Genomic DNA, 18715 nt, shown 5'->3' on the forward strand with positions numbered 1-18715 from the left:
CTTATATATAGAGATGAGCAAACAGTGAAATATTCGAGATTCGAGATTTGTTTTGAATAGCCCCTCAAGATTCGACTATTTGAACGAATATCGAACCCCATTATAGTCTATGGGGAAAAATGCTTCGTTTCAGGGGAAGCCACACTTTGACTCAGGAGAGTCACCAAGTCCACTATGACACCCCAGGAAATGATGCCAACACCCTGGAATGCAACTGGGACAGCAGGGGAAGCATGCCTGGGGGCATCTAACATGCCCAAGTACCTGTATTACCCCACTTTCTCGTCGGGATCCCTGTCAGCTTGCATTATGCGGGAGCTGACTTTTTCTCATAGGAATGCATTGACCAGCGTTAATTGGCCGAATATTATACAGAGTACAGCATTCGGCCAATCAACGCTGGTTCTGCCGGAGGAGGCGGAGTTTAAGATCGGTCAACAGCAGTCTCCAGTCCATTCTGGTCTGAACTCAGATGTAGCAGTGTTGAGCGCACAGCTCTGCTACACCAGAGATGTAGCAGAGCTCAGCACACACTCAGCTCTGAAACATGGTAAAAGACACTTATTTTAATCACACCAATTTTAGAGTACATTTTAGGCAAAGATATTCATGTAGGTTACCTTCACACACACTTTTTTTGTTATACTTTATTTGAGGGCCTGTAGTAAAAGTCATGAAATTCATGTTTAAAAAAAAAAAAAAAAAAAAAAAATGCAGTAAAACTGAGGAAAAATAGCAAAAATCTCCTTTTAGTAGCGCACTCTTTTCCTATTGCTAACATCTTTAGAAGTTTTTGTTGCAAAAATGTCATGCTAACCTCCATGAAAAATGCAGCATTTTCCCTAAAATTTTTGTGTGTAATTTTCAGAATTTTTTCTAAAATCTGCGCATGTAAAGGTACCTTAAGGGTCAGTCCACATGGATTTTTGGAGGCTGATTTTGACGCTGAATCTGCCTCAAAATCAGCCTCCAAAAAAAGCTTCCCAATAGAACTTTATTGGGAGGGTTTTTTTGGAGGCTGATTTTGAGGCGGATTCAGCGTCAAAATCAGTGCCAAAATCTCTGTGTGAATGGACTCTAAAGGGTATGTTCACACAGCAGAAAATGAAGAGAAATTGCTCTTCATTTTCCGCTGCCATATTCAGCCTCGATATTGCCGCATCATCTGCTGATTTCTATGGAGAAGTCTATAGGAAAACACCAGTATAAAGAACAGACATAGGCTGGGGCCCCACAGAACAGAAATGCCGCGATTTACCCGCAGAGGAATCGCCACTGGGCTGATGGGATTTTTGCAAATCCTATGCCCACTTTGAGGTAAGAACCGCAGCGCAGACACGCTGCGATTTCCAAAACCAGCATGGTTTTGGAAATTGCAGCATGTCAATTATATCTTTGGAAACGCTGGCAGCTTCCCCGTAGATATAATTGTGCGTTTTTTCCCGCAGCGCTTTATAGCTGCAGGTCGTCTCATGGGCCCTTAGCCATAAAAACGACGACAAAAAAGGATACAAAGAATGCAGCAAAAACACGTCATGTTTTTTTCGAAGCAGTTTTCACTTAGTTTTGTTACATTTATTTCGGTGGGTTTTTTTCTTCATCTATTAAATCCACAGATATTGTAGCTCCTTGGCCACAGCTTTTGAAAAAAGAAACTCCCCAAAAATTGTTCTCTATTGACTTACAGCTAACATCTGACTATTGTATTTTATGTCTTAATGTTACCGTGAGTATTTATTTTATCCCTGACATTTGTGCGGCATTTGTTTTAAGATTGATGGCAAAGGTGAAAAATCACGAAAACCTACATGTAAAATAGTATATATGTAACATGGAACAAAGAGCTGCTAAAATGATAAGAACACATGAGGTATTAGAGCACCCTTCATCTAATTCACCATACCCCCCAATGGCCGTACATTGTAGACGTGGGCACATCTAGACAATGAGACCGTTTATACTTTGCAACAATAATTTGCGTTATTGCCGGCAGAGTTTCACATAGACTACATAAAGATGAGATCTTGCTCCAGAAAGGGAGGTGAGGAAAGCCCAGATCTCCAGGAATTAGAGCGTGGCTAATACCAGACTGAGAGGTTTTGCCGTTGAAGTGAGGCAGTAAATCAATATTTTGCAGAGCTTTTTCATGTTCACATTTTCACAAGCTCGTCTCTGAATGTTTCATGGCAGCGCAATCCCTAAATGGCAATGTCTAAAATGTCATAGCGCCAGCGGGTGCAGGGTGCAGGATTATTGTGTACACGGCCACATTACCATGGAATCTAACCTTGCTCTACCTCTCCTTTTCATGTAAATGTTATATTCAGCCATCTCATACTATTAACCGATTCATTTTCTGAAGGGACACTAAACCTCAGGTCTGTATCATCAGCAGTTTGTTGTCCTCCAAGAAAATTTCGAGTGGAGGTCCAGGAAAATTATCAATACTGTTATTACAATAGAGTGACCGATTCCATAATATGGATCAATCCCTCCCGGAATTTATAGATCACCGCTAGTTGTTCATTCTGCTTACTCCAAGCGGATAAAAATCAGTCCATGGTCCTCGGATGGACAGTCCATGGTCCTGTGATGGACACACACAGCTTGTTACAGTCATAGCACAGTAATCAGACATCTGCCTGGTAACAAACTATGCACCCGGTGGACCCCATTATAGTCCACAGGTAACCACTGTTTGAGTGGTCTGGCTCTCAGTCTTTCACGTCCCCTGGTGGCCCTGAACGAAGAAGACCTGTAGACAGATGTGAACCTAGCCTGTCATTGGCCATTGGTGTTTTCAAGTACATTCACATTTATTGACTATTGCCTTTTGAGACCGGGGGCCCCCAGAGGTGTAAACGCCGCCATGATTTGCCTGTGGTGGAAATGGCGCAGAAAAAAATTACATCGTTTTACCGTCAGAGCAAAGGGATGAGATTCTATTGAATTCTATGCCCACCTTGCGGTAAAACTGTCTGTGGACACACCGAAATCTCCAAAACCGGCGTGCTTTTGGAAATTGCAGCATATCAATTATATCTACGGAAACACCAGCGTTTTCCCCATAGGTATAATTGAAACAGAAAGTCCGCAGAGGAAACCTCTGTGATCTTCCTGTGTAAAGCGCTGTAGGAAGAAGCTCGATGCGTTGCCACTGCAGTTTTTCCCGCAGCGCTTTTTTTGCTAAATGGAGCAGTAATGGGGTTTCTGGGGCTTCTAAGGTTGATGAGCTCTCCATTGGATAGGTCATCAAATGAAGCTCAGCAGGGATACGACACCCGTCTCTCTGAGTGTAAGAAACTTAGAGTGAAACTTCTGTTTTACAGGCCATGTGACAATATGTTCAATATCACATGGTCTGTTTGCAGCTCAGTCCCATTCAAGTAAATGTTGCTCAGCTGAAAAATTGTGCACAACTACTATATAATGCACGGTGCTGTGCTTGATTTTCAGCGCAGAAGATACATAGATCATCAGAACGATGAAGTCTCTTCAAACTTTTAATCTTTTGCAGTCCTTGGAATCAGACCCTTGTTGATCTTTGACCCAAATGATAGATCATCAATCATATAAACCTGTAAAATCCTTTTAATTTTCTACTAAATACATGTCCAATAACAGAAAAACAGGCAAAGATTAAGAAAGGTAACTAAAAACACCTATGGCATGATGTGTGGACAGCACCTTATCATGTAACAGCAACCTTAGGATATATTCACATTACAGGATTTGGTGCTAATTTTGAGGCAGATTCTGTATGGTGAAAAAATGTCCTGCTCAATTTCTACTGTTCAGACCTATTCATCTGAGTCTAGTCAGCCATTGCGGAACGTCAAAGGGGAAGAAAGAAGAGAGGATTGAGAGGCAGAAGTCCATTTTTGCCATGTGAACGGACCCTTAGACCTTATGCACATGGATGTGCCGTTTTTCACAGACCTAAAGTTCGTGCCATTATTCATATGGTGGTGTTTGGAATGGCTTTCCCATAGTCATTATAGAATCCATGACTTTCATTGGATGTATTTACATGTCACTATCTTTGTTCTTTTCTATGGACAAATTTAGCGAATGTCAGGTTTTTTTTTTTTATGGCCGTGAAAAATGGACTTTCAGAAAAACAGACTTGTGAATAGACACACAGAATTAAATATATATACTGACATGTGATGAATGTTGCTAAAACAGCTGTCAAACATTCATTGTCGCATTTGTGTGAATAAGCCAGGGGTCCTCAAACTTTTTAAACAGGGGGCCAGTTCACTGTCCCTCAGAACATTGGAGGGCCAAAATTTTGTTTAAAAAAAAAATCTAAGCTTATACACTCCACAGTGGCTCCCCCACAGTATTATATGCTCCACAGTATGCCCCCCACACAATATTATATGCTCCTCAGTATGCCCCTCCCACACAGTATTATTTACTCCTCAATACACCCCCACACAGAATATACGCTCCTCAGTACACACTCCACACACAGTATTATATGCTCCTCAGTACGACCACCCCCACACTGTATTATATGCTCCTCGGTACACCTCCTACACATACACACACACACACACACACACAGTATTATATGCTCCTCAGTACACACTCCACACACAGTATTATATGCTCCTCAGTACGCCCGCCCTCACACTGTATTATATGCTCCTCAGTACGCCTCCTACACATACACACGCACACACACACACAGTATTATATGCTCCTCGGTACACCACCTACACATACACACACACACACAGTATTATATGCTCCTCAGTACACACTCCACACACTGTATTATATGCTCCTCAGTACGCCTCCTACACTTACAGACACACACACACAGTATTATATGCTCTTCAGTATGTCCTTCCCCCCATAGTATTATATGCTTTTCAGTACACCACCCCACACATACACTTACACACTATTATACTTACCGATGAAGAGCGGCTGCACATCCTCCTTCTTCAAACTACAGGCTCTGATAACTTAGGTCATCATGCCTGTGTCGGGGCTGAGTTCACACTTTGCAGTCAGTGTAGGCTGCGGTCACGCAAACCACAGCCTACACAGACTGCTTTCAGTTGTATGTTCATTTGAACATACAACTGAAAGCAACAATCACTCATTAACAGGGAATCCTGTACCGGGCGACGGCGCGTGGGCCACATGTGGCGGGCTGGGAAAATGTCCTTGGAGGGCCTTAGTTTGAGGACCCCTGGAATAAGCCGTTTCTCTGCATGAGTCCAGGACTTGAGTCCAAGGAGTTTCAACAGTAACTTAGGATCCATTCACACTGAGTATTTGGGCGCTGATTCTGGTGCAGAATCCGCGTCAGAATCAGCGTGGAAAAAAAAGCCTCCCATTGATTTTAATGGGTTACGCACAGAAATCGGAACCCATTGAAGTCAATGGGAGGCTATTTTGGTGCCAGAATCAGTGCCAAAATACTCCGTGTGAATGGACCCTAATACTCTGGTTAACATAGATGGAGCTGAGGAAGAAAAGGGTATTAAAGTAGGTTGCGGAAAGAAAAATGGACATTTTTTAGTCAGGTCCAGTCTTGTCAGGAGAAAACAAGTTAAAAACAATCCTGTTTGGAATCATGTTGGAACAGAAAGTACGGTGTCCAAAAACAATACAAGTAGGTGCAAACTGATAAATGAAATGCGGTTATTTTTTTTTACACATGAATGGTGTAATAATAAACTATCTCCTGTCTGGGTCTTCAGTCTCCTCCATATCATGTCTCTGATATTAAATAGCACCTATCAACTATGTTGTCACCTTGTTGTATTCATTGTGTATTATAGGTTGACAAGGCTTCAGTTATAGTCAAATGTGAATTGCATATTATTTGTATATTTTATTCATGACGTCTTCATGACTTGAAGAATCTCAATATGATTGCTATATATTAATATGTACAAAATGCATGGAATGAATATAGACAATGAGCTAACCGTCACACAGAGAAAGAGTGACAAACTCTCCAATATGCAGTTTTACCGTAAAAGCAGATGGGGCTGAGTCCCCACGTTGTGTAAACGCAGCTTTTTTTGTTGCAGATTTTGTTGCGGTTTTTTTGAGCCAAAGCCAAGAATGGCTACAAAAGGAATGGGAATTCTATAAAAAGTTCATATACTTCTCCCTTCTGCTCAATCCACTCCTGACTTTGGCTCAAAAAACTGCAGCAAAATCTGCAACAAAAAAAGCTGCGTTTACACAACATGGGGCCTCAGCCCCATCTGCTTTTACGGTAAAACTGCATATTGGAGAGTTTGTCACTCTTTCTCTGTGTGACGGTTAGCTCATTGTCTATATTCATTCCATGCATTTTGTACATATTAATATATAGCAATCATATTGAGATTCTTCAAGTCATGAAGACGTCATGAATAAAATATACAAATAATATGCAATTCACATTTGACTATAACTGAAGCCTTGTCAACCTATAATACACAATGAATACAACAAGGTGACAACATAGTTGATAGGTGTTATTTAATATCAGAGACATGATATGGATTATTATTACACCATTCATGTGTAAAAAAAAAAAAATAAATAACCGCATTTCATTTATCAGTTTGCACCCACTTGTATTGTTTTTGGACACCGTACTTTCTGTTCCAACATGATTCCAAACAGGATTGTTTTTAACTTGTTTTCTCCTGACAAGACTAGACCTGACTAAAAAATGTCCATTGTTTCTTTCCGCAACCTACTTTAATACCCTTTTCTTCCTCAGCTCCATCTATGTTAGCCAGAGTATTAGGGTCCATTCACACGGAGTATTTTGGCGCTGATTCTGGCACCAAAATAGCCTCCCATTGACTTCAATGGGTTCCGATTTCTGTGCGTAATCCAGCCGATCCCGATCGTGAAATTTGCTCGATCACCAATCGGGATCCAATCTTTCCTGATCCCAATCACTCAACCTTATTAAAGATATATACATTAGAGATGAGCGAGTACTGTTCGGATCAGCCGATCCGAACAGCACGCTCCATAGAAATGAATGGATGCACCTGGTACTTCCGCTTTGACGTCGGCTGGCCGCTTAACCCCCCGCATGCCGCTACGTCCATTCATTTCTATGCGAGCGTGCTGTTCGGATCGGCTGATCCGAACAGTACTCACTCATCTCTAATATACATGAATAGGGTTGAGCCGATCTTGAGATAACCTCTGACCTCGATCCCACCGGAAAAGATCGGGATCGGTATTCCGATTGCGATCATGAAATTTACTTGATCGCCGATCGGAATCCGATCTTTTCCGATCGATCAACCCTATTTGTAGAGTTTTCCTCCGCGAAGTTTTCCTCTGCTGCCGGCGTTTCTGTAGATATAATTGACATGCTGCGATTTCCAAAACCATGCCGTTTTTGGAAATCGCAGCATGTCCGCGCTGTGGTTTTTACCGCAAGGTGGGCACGGAATTCACAAGAATCCCATCCACTTTGCAGTTACTGTAAAACGTTGCGGCCTTAAAGAGGTTTTCCCATCAAACAACTTTTTTAAAACTTGAACGATCATGCAGATAAACCATCTGAACTAAACCTGTGACTTCACCCAGCTCCTATGTGCCCTCTCTATTAAAGATCTGCATCCCAACAGCACTATGACATCTTTTGCAGTGGCCACAGTGGGCGGTCCTTACTGTGCATCATGTGACTACAAAAACCTTTTTTCCCAGGTGCACCTTGGTTGTATATATCCTTTTATAACCCCTATAATTACCAGTTTGCATTGACTGAATGTACACAAGAGGGATGTCAAGGAAAGTGACTCAAAGCACCACAGACGCAGGGTCCGACTGTGTAAAAACAAGAGGCGATGACCCTTCCTGACCCTAACATGATGTTAATTGCTGCAGGATTAGAGCCTTATTCAGCGGATGGTGGGAGCCATCAATGCTGCCCTGTGACTTATGGATGGGGAATAGCAAAATAGTGCTAGCACAAAGCAACTTCTATATGTCTATGCACTTGTGCTTAGCATGCCTATATGGTTAATGCAAATAATGTGTGATTTAGACACTGCTACCATAGAAACTAATAAAAGGAATACAAATGAGTAATGATGAATAGATAACTTCAGTGAAATAAATAGATAAACAGACTGCAGAGAACATGGCAAATCGTACTATGCCCACCCATGTCCTTTATATTCCATAGAGCTGCATAATAGGCAGTGACCGGTATGATTGATGATCTATGTTACTCATGGAAATGCTCATTACCAATGTAATCCAGACCACATTGCAACTAATTCATCCATTACAGTAGGCCGCTTCTTATTTTACATACATTTGTTGCTACCCTAGGTTTACTAATAGAAATTATACCAGCCACAGTGAAGGTTAGTAAATAGCAATATGAGGGCTGAAGTCCATATTACTAGAGATGAGCGAACAGTGTTCTATCGAACTCATGTTCGATCGGATATTAGGCTGTTCGGCATGTTCGAATCGAATCGAACACCGCGTGGTAAAGTGCGCCATTACTCGATTCCCCTCCCACCTTCCCTGGCGCCTTTTTTGCTCCAATAACAGCGCTGGGTAGGTGGGACAGGAACTACGACACCGGTGACGTTGAAAAAAGTAGGCAAAACCCATTGGCTGCCGAAAACATGTGACCTCTAATTTAAAAGAACAGCGACGCCCAGCTTCGCGTCATTCTGAGCTTGCAATTCACCGAGGACGGAGGTTTCCGTCCAGCTAGCTAGGGCTTAGATTCTGGGTAGGCAGGGACAGGCTAGGATAGGAAGGAGAAGACAACCAACAGCTCTTGTAAGAGCTAAATTCCAGGGAGAAGCTTGTCAGTGTAACGTGGCACTGACGGGCTCAATCGCCGCAACCCAGCTTTCCCAGGATCCTGAATGGAATACACTGTCAGTGTATTCCCGTATACCCGATATATACCCCGATACCCGTTCCAACGGTGTGCCCCCCCACCTTCACCCCAGAAATACCCTGCAAGTCCCCTAGCAATAGAATTGGGGCTATATACACCCACAATTTTTACTACTGGTATACAGTGCCATTGTCTGACTGGGAATTCAAAGAATATATTGGGAATACAAATACCCTCATTTCTTGCTACTGCCATATAGTGCCAGTTTCTGACTGGTAATTCAAAGAATATATTGGGGTTACGTGCACCCACAATTTTTACTACTGGTATACAGTGCCATTGTCTGACTGGGAATTCAAAGAATATATTGGGAATACAAATACCCTCATTTCTTGCTACTGCCATATAGTGCCAGTGTCTGACTGGGAATTCAAAGAATATATTGGGGTTACGTGCACCCACAATTTTTACTACTGGTATACAGTGCCATTGTCTGACTGGGAATTCAAAGAGTATATTGGGAATACAAATACCCTCATTTCTTGCTACTGCCATATAGTGCCAGTTTCTGACTGGGAATTCAAAGAATATATTGGGGTTACGTGCACCCACAATTTTTACTACTGGTATACAGTGCCATTGTCTGACTGGGAATTCAAAGAATATATTGGGGTTATAAATACCCTCATTTCTTGCTACTGCCATATAGTGCCAGTTTCTGACTGGGAATTCAAAGAATATATTGGGGTTACGTGCACCCACAATTTTTACTACTGGTATACAGTGCCATTGTCTGACTGGGAATTCAAAGAGTATATTGGGAATACAAATACCCTCATTTCTTGCTACTGCCATATAGTGCCAGTTTCTGACTGGGAATTCAAAGAATATATTGGGGTTACGTGCACCCACAATTTTTACTACTGGTATACAGTGCCATTGTCTGACTGGGAATTCAAAGAGTATATTGGGAATACAAATACCCTCATTTCTTGCTACTGCCATATAGTGCCAGTTTCTGACTGGGAATTCAAAGAATATATTGGGGTTACGTGCACCCACAATTTTTACTACTGGTATACAGTGCCATTGTCTGACTGGGAATTCAAAGAATATATTGGGGTTATAAATACCCTCATTTCTTGCTACTGCCATATAGTGCCAGTTTCTGACTGGTAATTCAAAGAATATATTGGGGTTACGTGCACCCACAATTTTTACTACTGGTATACAGTGCCATTGTCTGACTGGGAATTCAAAGAGTATATTGGGAATACAAATACCCTCATTTCTTGCTACTGCCATATAGTGCCAGTTTCTGACTGGGAATTCAAAGAATATATTGGGGTTACGTGCACCCACAATTTTTACTACTGGTATACAGTGCCATTGTCTGACTGGGAATTCAAAGAATATATTGGGGTTATAAATACCCTCATTTCTTGCTACTGCCATATAGTGCCAGTTTCTGACTGGTAATTCAAAGAATATATTGGGGTTACGTGCACCCACAATTTTTACTACTGGTATACAGTGCCATTGTCTGACTGGGAATTCAAAGAGTATATTGGGAATACAAATACCCTCATTTCTTGCTACTGCCATATAGTGCCAGTGTCTGACTGGGAATTCAAAGAATATATTGGGGTTACGTGCACCCACAATTTTTACTACTGGTATACAGTGCCATTGTCTGACTGGGAATTCAAAGAGTATATTGGGAATACAAATACCCTCATTTCTTGCTACTGCCATATAGTGCCAGTTTCTGACTGGGAATTCAAAGAATATATTGGGGTTATAAATACCCTCATTTCTTGCTACTGCCATATAGTGCCAGTTTCTGACTGGGAATTCAAAGAATATATTGGGGTTACGTGCACCCACAATTTTTACTACTGGTATACAGTGCCATTGTCTGACTGGGAATTCAAAGAGTATATTGGGAATACAAATACCCTCATTTCTTGCTACTGCCATATAGTGCCAGTTTCTGACTGGGAATTCAAAGAATATATTGGGGTTACGTGCACCCACAATTTTTACTACTGGTATACAGTGCCATTGTCTGACTGGGAATTCAAAGAGTATATTGGGAATACAAATACCCTCATTTCTTGCTACTGCCATATAGTGCCAGTTTCTGACTGGGAATTCAAAGAATATATTGGGGTTACGTGCACCCACAATTTTTACTACTGGTATACAGTGCCATTGTCTGACTGGGAATTCAAAGAATATATTGGGGTTATAAATACCCTCATTTCTTGCTACTGCCATATAGTGCCAGTTTCTGACTGGTAATTCAAAGAATATATTGGGGTTACGTGCACCCACAATTTTTACTACTGGTATACAGTGCCATTGTCTGACTGGGAATTCAAAGAGTATATTGGGAATACAAATACCCTCATTTCTTGCTACTGCCATATAGTGCCAGTGTCTGACTGGGAATTCAAAGAATATATTGGGGTTACGTGCACCCACAATTTTTACTACTGGTATACAGTGCCATTGTCTGACTGGGAATTCAAAGAGTATATTGGGAATACAAATACCCTCATTTCTTGCTACTGCCATATAGTGCCAGTTTCTGACTGGGAATTCAAAGAATATATTGGGGTTACGTGCACCCACAATTTTTACTACTGGTATACAGTGCCATTGTCTGACTGGGAATTCAAAGAGTATATTGGGAATACAAATACCCTCATTTCTTGCTACTGCCATATAGTGCCAGTTTCTGACTGGGAATTCAAAGAATATATTGGGGTTACGTGCACCCACAATTTTTACTACTGGTATACAGTGCCATTGTCTGACTGGGAATTCAAAGAATATATTGGGGTTATAAATACCCTCATTTCTTGCTACTGCCATATAGTGCCAGTTTCTGACTGGGAATTCAAAGAATATATTGGGGTTACGTGCACCCACAATTTTTACTACTGGTATACAGTGCCATTGTCTGACTGGGAATTCAAAGAATATATTGGGGTTATAAATACCCTCATTTCTTGCTACTGCCATATAGTGCCAGTTTCTGACTGGTAATTCAAAGAATATATTGGGGTTACGTGCACCCACAATTTTTACTACTGGTATACAGTGCCATTGTCTGACTGGGAATTCAAAGAGTATATTGGGAATACAAATACCCTCATTTCTTGCTACTGCCATATAGTGCCAGTGTCTGACTGGGAATTCAAAGAATATATTGGGGTTACGTGCACCCACAATTTTTACTACTGGTATACAGTGCCATTGTCTGACTGGGAATTCAAAGAGTATATTGGGAATACAAATACCCTCATTTCTTGCTACTGCCATATAGTGCCAGTTTCTGACTGGGAATTCAAAGAATATATTGGGGTTACGTGCACCCACAATTTTTACTACTGGTATACAGTGCCATTGTCTGACTGGGAATTCAAAGAGTATATTGGGAATACAAATACCCTCATTTCTTGCTACTGCCATATAGTGCCAGTGTCTGACTGGGAATTCAAAGAATATATTGGGGTTACGTGCACCCACAATTTTTACTACTGGTATACAGTGCCAATTTCTAACTAGGAATTCAAAATGCGCAAGGCTCCCGGAAAGGGACGTGGACGAGGCCGTGGGCGAGGTCGGGGGAATGGTTCTGGGGAGCAAGGTAGCAGTGAAGCCACAGGGCGTCCCGTGCCTACTCCTGTGGGGCAGCAAGCATTGCGCCACTCCACAGTGCCAGGGTTGCTTGCCACATTAACTAAACTGCAGGGTACAAACCTTAGTAGGCCCGAGAACCAGGAACAGGTCTTGCAATGGCTGTCAGAGAACGCTTACAGCACATTGTCCAGCAGCCAGTCAGACTCTGCCTCCTCTCCTCCTATTACCCAACAGTCTTGTCTTCCTTCCTCCCAAAATTCCGAAGCTTTACAGAACAATAACCCAAACTGTCCCTGCTCCCCAGAGCTGTTCTCCGCTCCTTTCATTGTCCCTCAACCTGCCTCTCCACGTCACGATTCCACGAACCTAACAGAGGAGCATCTGTATCCAGATGCTCAAACACTAGAGTCTCCTCCATCTCCGTTCGATTTGGTGGTGGATGACCAGCAACCCACCCTCATCGACGATGATGTGACGCAGTTGCCGTCAGGGCATCCAGTTGACCGGCGCATTGTGCGGGAGGAGGAGATGAGACAGGAGTTGGAAGAGGAAGTGGTGGATGATGAGGACACTGACCCGACCTGGACAGGGGGGATGTCAAGCGGGGAAAGTAGTGTGGATGTTGAGGCAGGTGCAGCACCAAAAAGGGTAGCTAGAGGCAGAGGCAGAGGTCAGCAGCTTAGGCGAAGCCAGGCCACACCCGGAATCTCCCAAGATGTTCCAGTTCGTACCCAGCCCCGAAAAACTCCCACCTCGAGGGCACGTTTCTCGAAGGTGTGGAGTTTTTTCAAGGAATGCGCCGAGGACAGATATAGTGTTGTCTGCACAATTTGCCTCTCGAAATTGATTAGGGGCTCTGAGAAGAGCAACCTGTCCACCACTTCAATGCGCCGTCATTTGGAATCCAAGCACTGGAATCAGTGGCAGGCAGCAACGGCAGGACAAAGGCCGACTGCCGTTCACGCCACTGCCACTGCCTCTGCCTCTGCCTCTGCCACTGCCACTGCTGACTGTGCTGGCGATGCACTCCAGAGGACGAGCCAGGACACCACTTCATCTGCCTCCGCCACTTTGTTGACTTCTACCTCATCCTCCCCTGGTCCTGTCTTATCTCCTTCTCCTGCACCATCAAAGGCACCATCAGGCGTTTCTTTACAACAACCCACCATCTCTCAGACATTGGAGCGGCGGCAGAAATACACTGCTAACCACCCACACGCGCAAGCCTTGAACGCCAACATCGCTAAACTGCTGGCCCAGGAGATGTTGGCGTTCTGGCTTGTTGAAACTCCCGCCTTCCTGGACCTGATGGCAACTGCGGCACCTCGCTATGCCGTCCCTAGCCGTCACTACTTCTCACGGTGTGCCGTCCCCGCCTTGCACCAGCACGTGTCACTCAACATCAGGCGGGCCCTTAGTTCCGCGCTTTGCACAAAGGTCCACTTGACCACCGACGCGTGGACAAGTGCATGCGGACAGGGACGCTACATTTCACTGACGGCACACTGGGTGAATGTAGTTGAGGCTGGGACTGCTTCCCAAACTGGCCCGGTGTACCTCGTCTCCCCGCCTAACATTCCTGGCAGGGACACGAGAAGAACACCCCCCTCCTCCTCCTCCTCCTCTACCGCCTCCTCCTCCGCCACCGCCTCCTCCTCCGCTGTTAGATTGACCCCAGCTACGAGTTGGAAACGTTGCAGCACTGGCGTTGGTAGACGTCAGCAGGCTGTGCTGAAGCTGATCAGCTTGGGGGACAGACAGCACACTGCCTCCGAGGTGAGGGATGCCCTCCTCGATGAGACGGCAATATGGTTTGAGCCGCTGCACCTGGGCCCAGGCATGGTCGTTTGTGATAACGGCCGGAACCTGGTAGCAGCTCTGGAGCTTGCCGGACTCCAACATGTTCCATGCCTGGCCCACGTCTTCAACCTAGTGGTGCAACGTTTCCTAAAGAGCTACCCCAATGTTCCAGAGCTACTGGTGAAAGTGCGGCGCATGTGCGCCCACTTTCGCAAGTCGACAGTAGCCGCTGCTAGCTTAAAATCTCTCCAGCAACGCCTGCATGTGCCACAACACCGGCTTTTGTGCGACGTCCCCACACGCTGGAACTCAACGTTTCAGATGTTGAATAGAGTGGTTGAGCAGCAGAGACCTTTGATGGAATACCAGCTACAAAACCCTAGGGTGCCACAAAGTCAGCTGCCTCAGTTTCACATCCATGAGTGGCCATGGATGAGAGACCTTTGTGACATCCTACGGGTCTTTGAGGAGTCCACAAGGAGGGTGAGCTCTGAGGATGCGATGGTGAGCCTTACAATCCCGCTCTTGTGTGTTCTGAGAGAATCCCTGATTGACATCAGGGATAACTCAGATCACACAGAGGAGTTAGGGATAGCATCCGATCCGTCACAGCTGGAGAGTAGGTCCACACATCTGTCCGCTTCACTGCGTTTAATGGAGGAGGAGGAGGAGGAGGAGGAGGAAGAAGAGTTGTCCGATGATGTGATGGTGATACAGGAGGCTTCCGGGCAACTTCGAATCGTCCCATTGTTGCAGCGCGGATGGGTAGACATGGAGGATGAGGAGGAAATGGAGATTGAACTTTCCGGTGGGGCCAGAGGAGTCATGCCAACTAACACTGTGGCAGACATGGCTGAGTTCATGTTGGGGTGCTTTACAACCGACAAGCGTATTGTCAAAATCATGGAGGACAACCAGTACTGGATCTTTGCTATCCTTGACCCCCGGTATAAAAACAACATCTCGTCTTTTATTCCGGTAGAGGGGAGGGCCAATCGCATCAATGCTTGCCACAGGCAATTGGTGCAGAATATGATGGAGATGTTTCCAGCATGTGACGTTGGCGGCAGGGAGGGCAGTTCCTCCAGTAGGCAACCAAGTTCTCACCGGTCCACACAAACGAGGGGCACACTGTCTAAGGTCTGGGACACCTTGATGGCACCCCCTCGCCAAAGTGCCGCCACGGAGGGTCCTAGTGTCACCAGGCGTGAGAAGTATAGGCGCATGTTGCGGGAATACCTTTCCGACCACAGCCCTGTCCTCTCCGACCCCTCTGCGCCCTACACGTATTGGGTGTCGAAGTTGGACCTGTGGCTTGAACTTGCCCTATATGCCTTGGAGGTGCTGTCCTGTCCTGCCGCCAGCGTCCTATCTGAGAGGGTGTTCAGTGCAGCCGGTGGCATCATCACTGACAAGCGCACCCGTCTGTCAGCTGAGAGTGCCGACCGGCTCACTTTGATAAAAATGAACCACCACTGGGTAGAGCCGTCATTTTTGTGCCCACCTGTGTAAAGCACCCCAACATGAAACTCCATGTCTGTACTCAACCTCTCCAATTCCTCCGCATCCTCATACTCATCCACCATAAGCGTTGCACAATTCTGCTAATACTAGGCTCCCTCCACCCTGATTTCCCCCAACTCTGCTGGTTAGAGGCTCCCTCCACCATGAATTTGCCCAAACTGGGCTGTTTAGAGGCTCCCTCCACCATGAATTGGTCCAAACTGGGTTTTTTAGAGGCTCCCTCCACCATGAATTTGCCCAAACTGGGCTGTTTAGAGGCTCCCTCCACCATGAATTGGTCCAAACTGGGCTGGTTAGAGGCTCCCTCCACCATGAATTTCCCAAAACTTGGCTGTTTAGAGGCTCCCTCCACCATGAATTTGCCCAAACTGGGCTGTTTAGAGGCTCCCTCCACCATTAATTGGTCCAAACTGGGCTGGTTAGAGGCTCCCTCCACCATGAATTTGCCCAAACTGGGGTGGTTAGAGGCTCCCTCCACCATTAATTGGTCCAAACTGGGCTGGTTAGAGGCTCCCTCCACCATGAATTTCCCAAAACTTGGCTGTTTAGAGGCTCCCTCCACCATTAATTGGTCCAAACTGGGCTGGTTAGAGGCTCCCTCCACCATGAATTTGCCCAAACTGGGCTGTTTAGAGGCTCCCTCCACCATTAATTGGTCCAAACTGGGCTGGTTAGAGGCTCCCTCCACCATGAATTTGCCCAAACTGGGCTGTTTAGAGGCTCCCTCCACCATGAATTGGTCCAAACTGGGGTGGTTAGAGGCTCCCTCCACCATGAATTGGTCCAAACTGGGGTGGTTAGAGGCTCCCTCCACCATTAATTGGTCCAAACTGGGCTGGTTAGAGGCTCCCTCCACAATTAATTGGTCCAAACTGGGCTAATTAGAGGCTCCCTCCACCATGAATTGGTCCAAACTGGGTTTTTTAGAGGCTCCCTCCACCATGAATTTGCCCAAACTGGGCTGTTTAGAGGCTCCCTCCACCATGAATTGGTCCAAACTGGGCTGGTTAGAGGCTCCCTCCACCATGAATTGGTCCAAACTGGGGTGGTTAGAGGCTCCCTCCACCATTAATTGGTCCAAACTGGGCTGGTTAGAGGCTCCCTCCACCATTAATTGGTCCAAACTGGGCTGGTTAGAGGCTCCCTCCACCATGAATTTGCCCAAACTGGGGTGGTTAGAGGCTCCCTCCACCATTAATTGGTCCAAACTGGGCTGGTTAGAGGCTCCCTCCACAATTAATTGGTCCAAACTGGGCTAATTAGAGGCTCCCTCCACCATGAATTGGTCCAAACTGGGTTTTTTAGAGGCTCCCTCCACCATGAATTTGCCCAAACTGGGCTGTTTAGAGGCTCCCTCCACCATGAATTGGTCCAAACTGGGCTGGTTAGAGGCTCCCTCCACCATGAATTTCCCAAAACTTGGCTGTTTAGAGGCTCCCTCCACCATTAATTGGTCCAAACTGGGCTGGTTAGAGGCTCCCTCCACCATTAATTGGTCCAAACTGGGCTGGTTAGAGGCTCCCTCCACCATTAATTGGTCCAAACTGGGCTGGTTAGAGGCTCCCTCCACCATGAATTTCCCAAAACTTGGCTGTTTAGAGGCTCCCTCCACCATTAATTGGTCCAAACTGGGCTGGTTAGAGGCTCCCTCCACCATGAATTTGCCCAAACTGGGCTGTTTAGAGGCTCCCTCCACCATGAATTGGTCCAAACTGGGTTTTTTAGAGGCTCCCTCCACCATTAATTGGTCCAAACTGGGCTGGTTAGAGGCTCCCTCCACAATTAATTGGTCCAAACTGGGCTAATTAGAGGCTCCCTCCACCATGAATTGGTCCAAACTGGGTTTTTTAGAGGCTCCCTCCACCATGAATTTGCCCAAACTGGGCTGTTTAGAGGCTCCCTCCACCATGAATTGGTCCAAACTGGGCTGGTTAGAGGCTCCCTCCACCATTAATTGGTCCAAACTGGGCTGGTTAGAGGCTCCCTCCACCATTAATTGGTCCAAACTGGGCTGGTTAGAGGCTCCCTCCACCATGAATTTGCCCAAACTGGGGTGGTTAGAGGCTCCCTCCACCATTAATTGGTCCAAACTGGGCTGGTTAGAGGCTCCCTCCACAATTAATTGGTCCAAACTGGGCTAATTAGAGGCTCCCTCCACCATGAATTGGTCCAAACTGGGTTTTTTAGAGGCTCCCTCCACCATGAATTTGCCCAAACTGGGCTGTTTAGAGGCTCCCTCCACCATGAATTGGTCCAAACTGGGCTGGTTAGAGGCTCCCTCCACCATGAATTTCCCAAAACTTGGCTGTTTAGAGGCTCCCTCCACCATGAATTTGCCCAAACTGGGCTGTTTAGAGGCTCCCTCCACCATTAATTGGTCCAAACTGGGCTGGTTAGAGGCTCCCTCCACCATGAATTTGCCCAAACTGGGGTGGTTAGAGGCTCCCTCCACCATTAATTGGTCCAAACTGGGCTGGTTAGAGGCTCCCTCCACCATGAATTTCCCAAAACTTGGCTGTTTAGAGGCTCCCTCCACCATTAATTGGTCCAAACTGGGCTGGTTAGAGGCTCCCTCCACCATGAATTTGCCCAAACTGGGCTGTTTAGAGGCTCCCTCCACCATTAATTGGTCCAAACTGGGCTGGTTAGAGGCTCCCTCCACCATGAATTTGCCCAAACTGGGCTGTTTAGAGGCTCCCTCCACCATGAATTGGTCCAAACTGGGGTGGTTAGAGGCTCCCTCCACCATGAATTGGTCCAAACTGGGGTGGTTAGAGGCTCCCTCCACCATTAATTGGTCCAAACTGGGCTGGTTAGAGGCTCCCTCCACAATTAATTGGTCCAAACTGGGCTAATTAGAGGCTCCCTCCACCATGAATTGGTCCA

The sequence above is a fragment of the Leptodactylus fuscus genome, chromosome 9 (genome assembly GCF_031893055.1).
Source record: "Leptodactylus fuscus isolate aLepFus1 chromosome 9, aLepFus1.hap2, whole genome shotgun sequence".
Lineage (NCBI taxonomy): Eukaryota > Metazoa > Chordata > Amphibia > Anura > Leptodactylidae > Leptodactylus > Leptodactylus fuscus.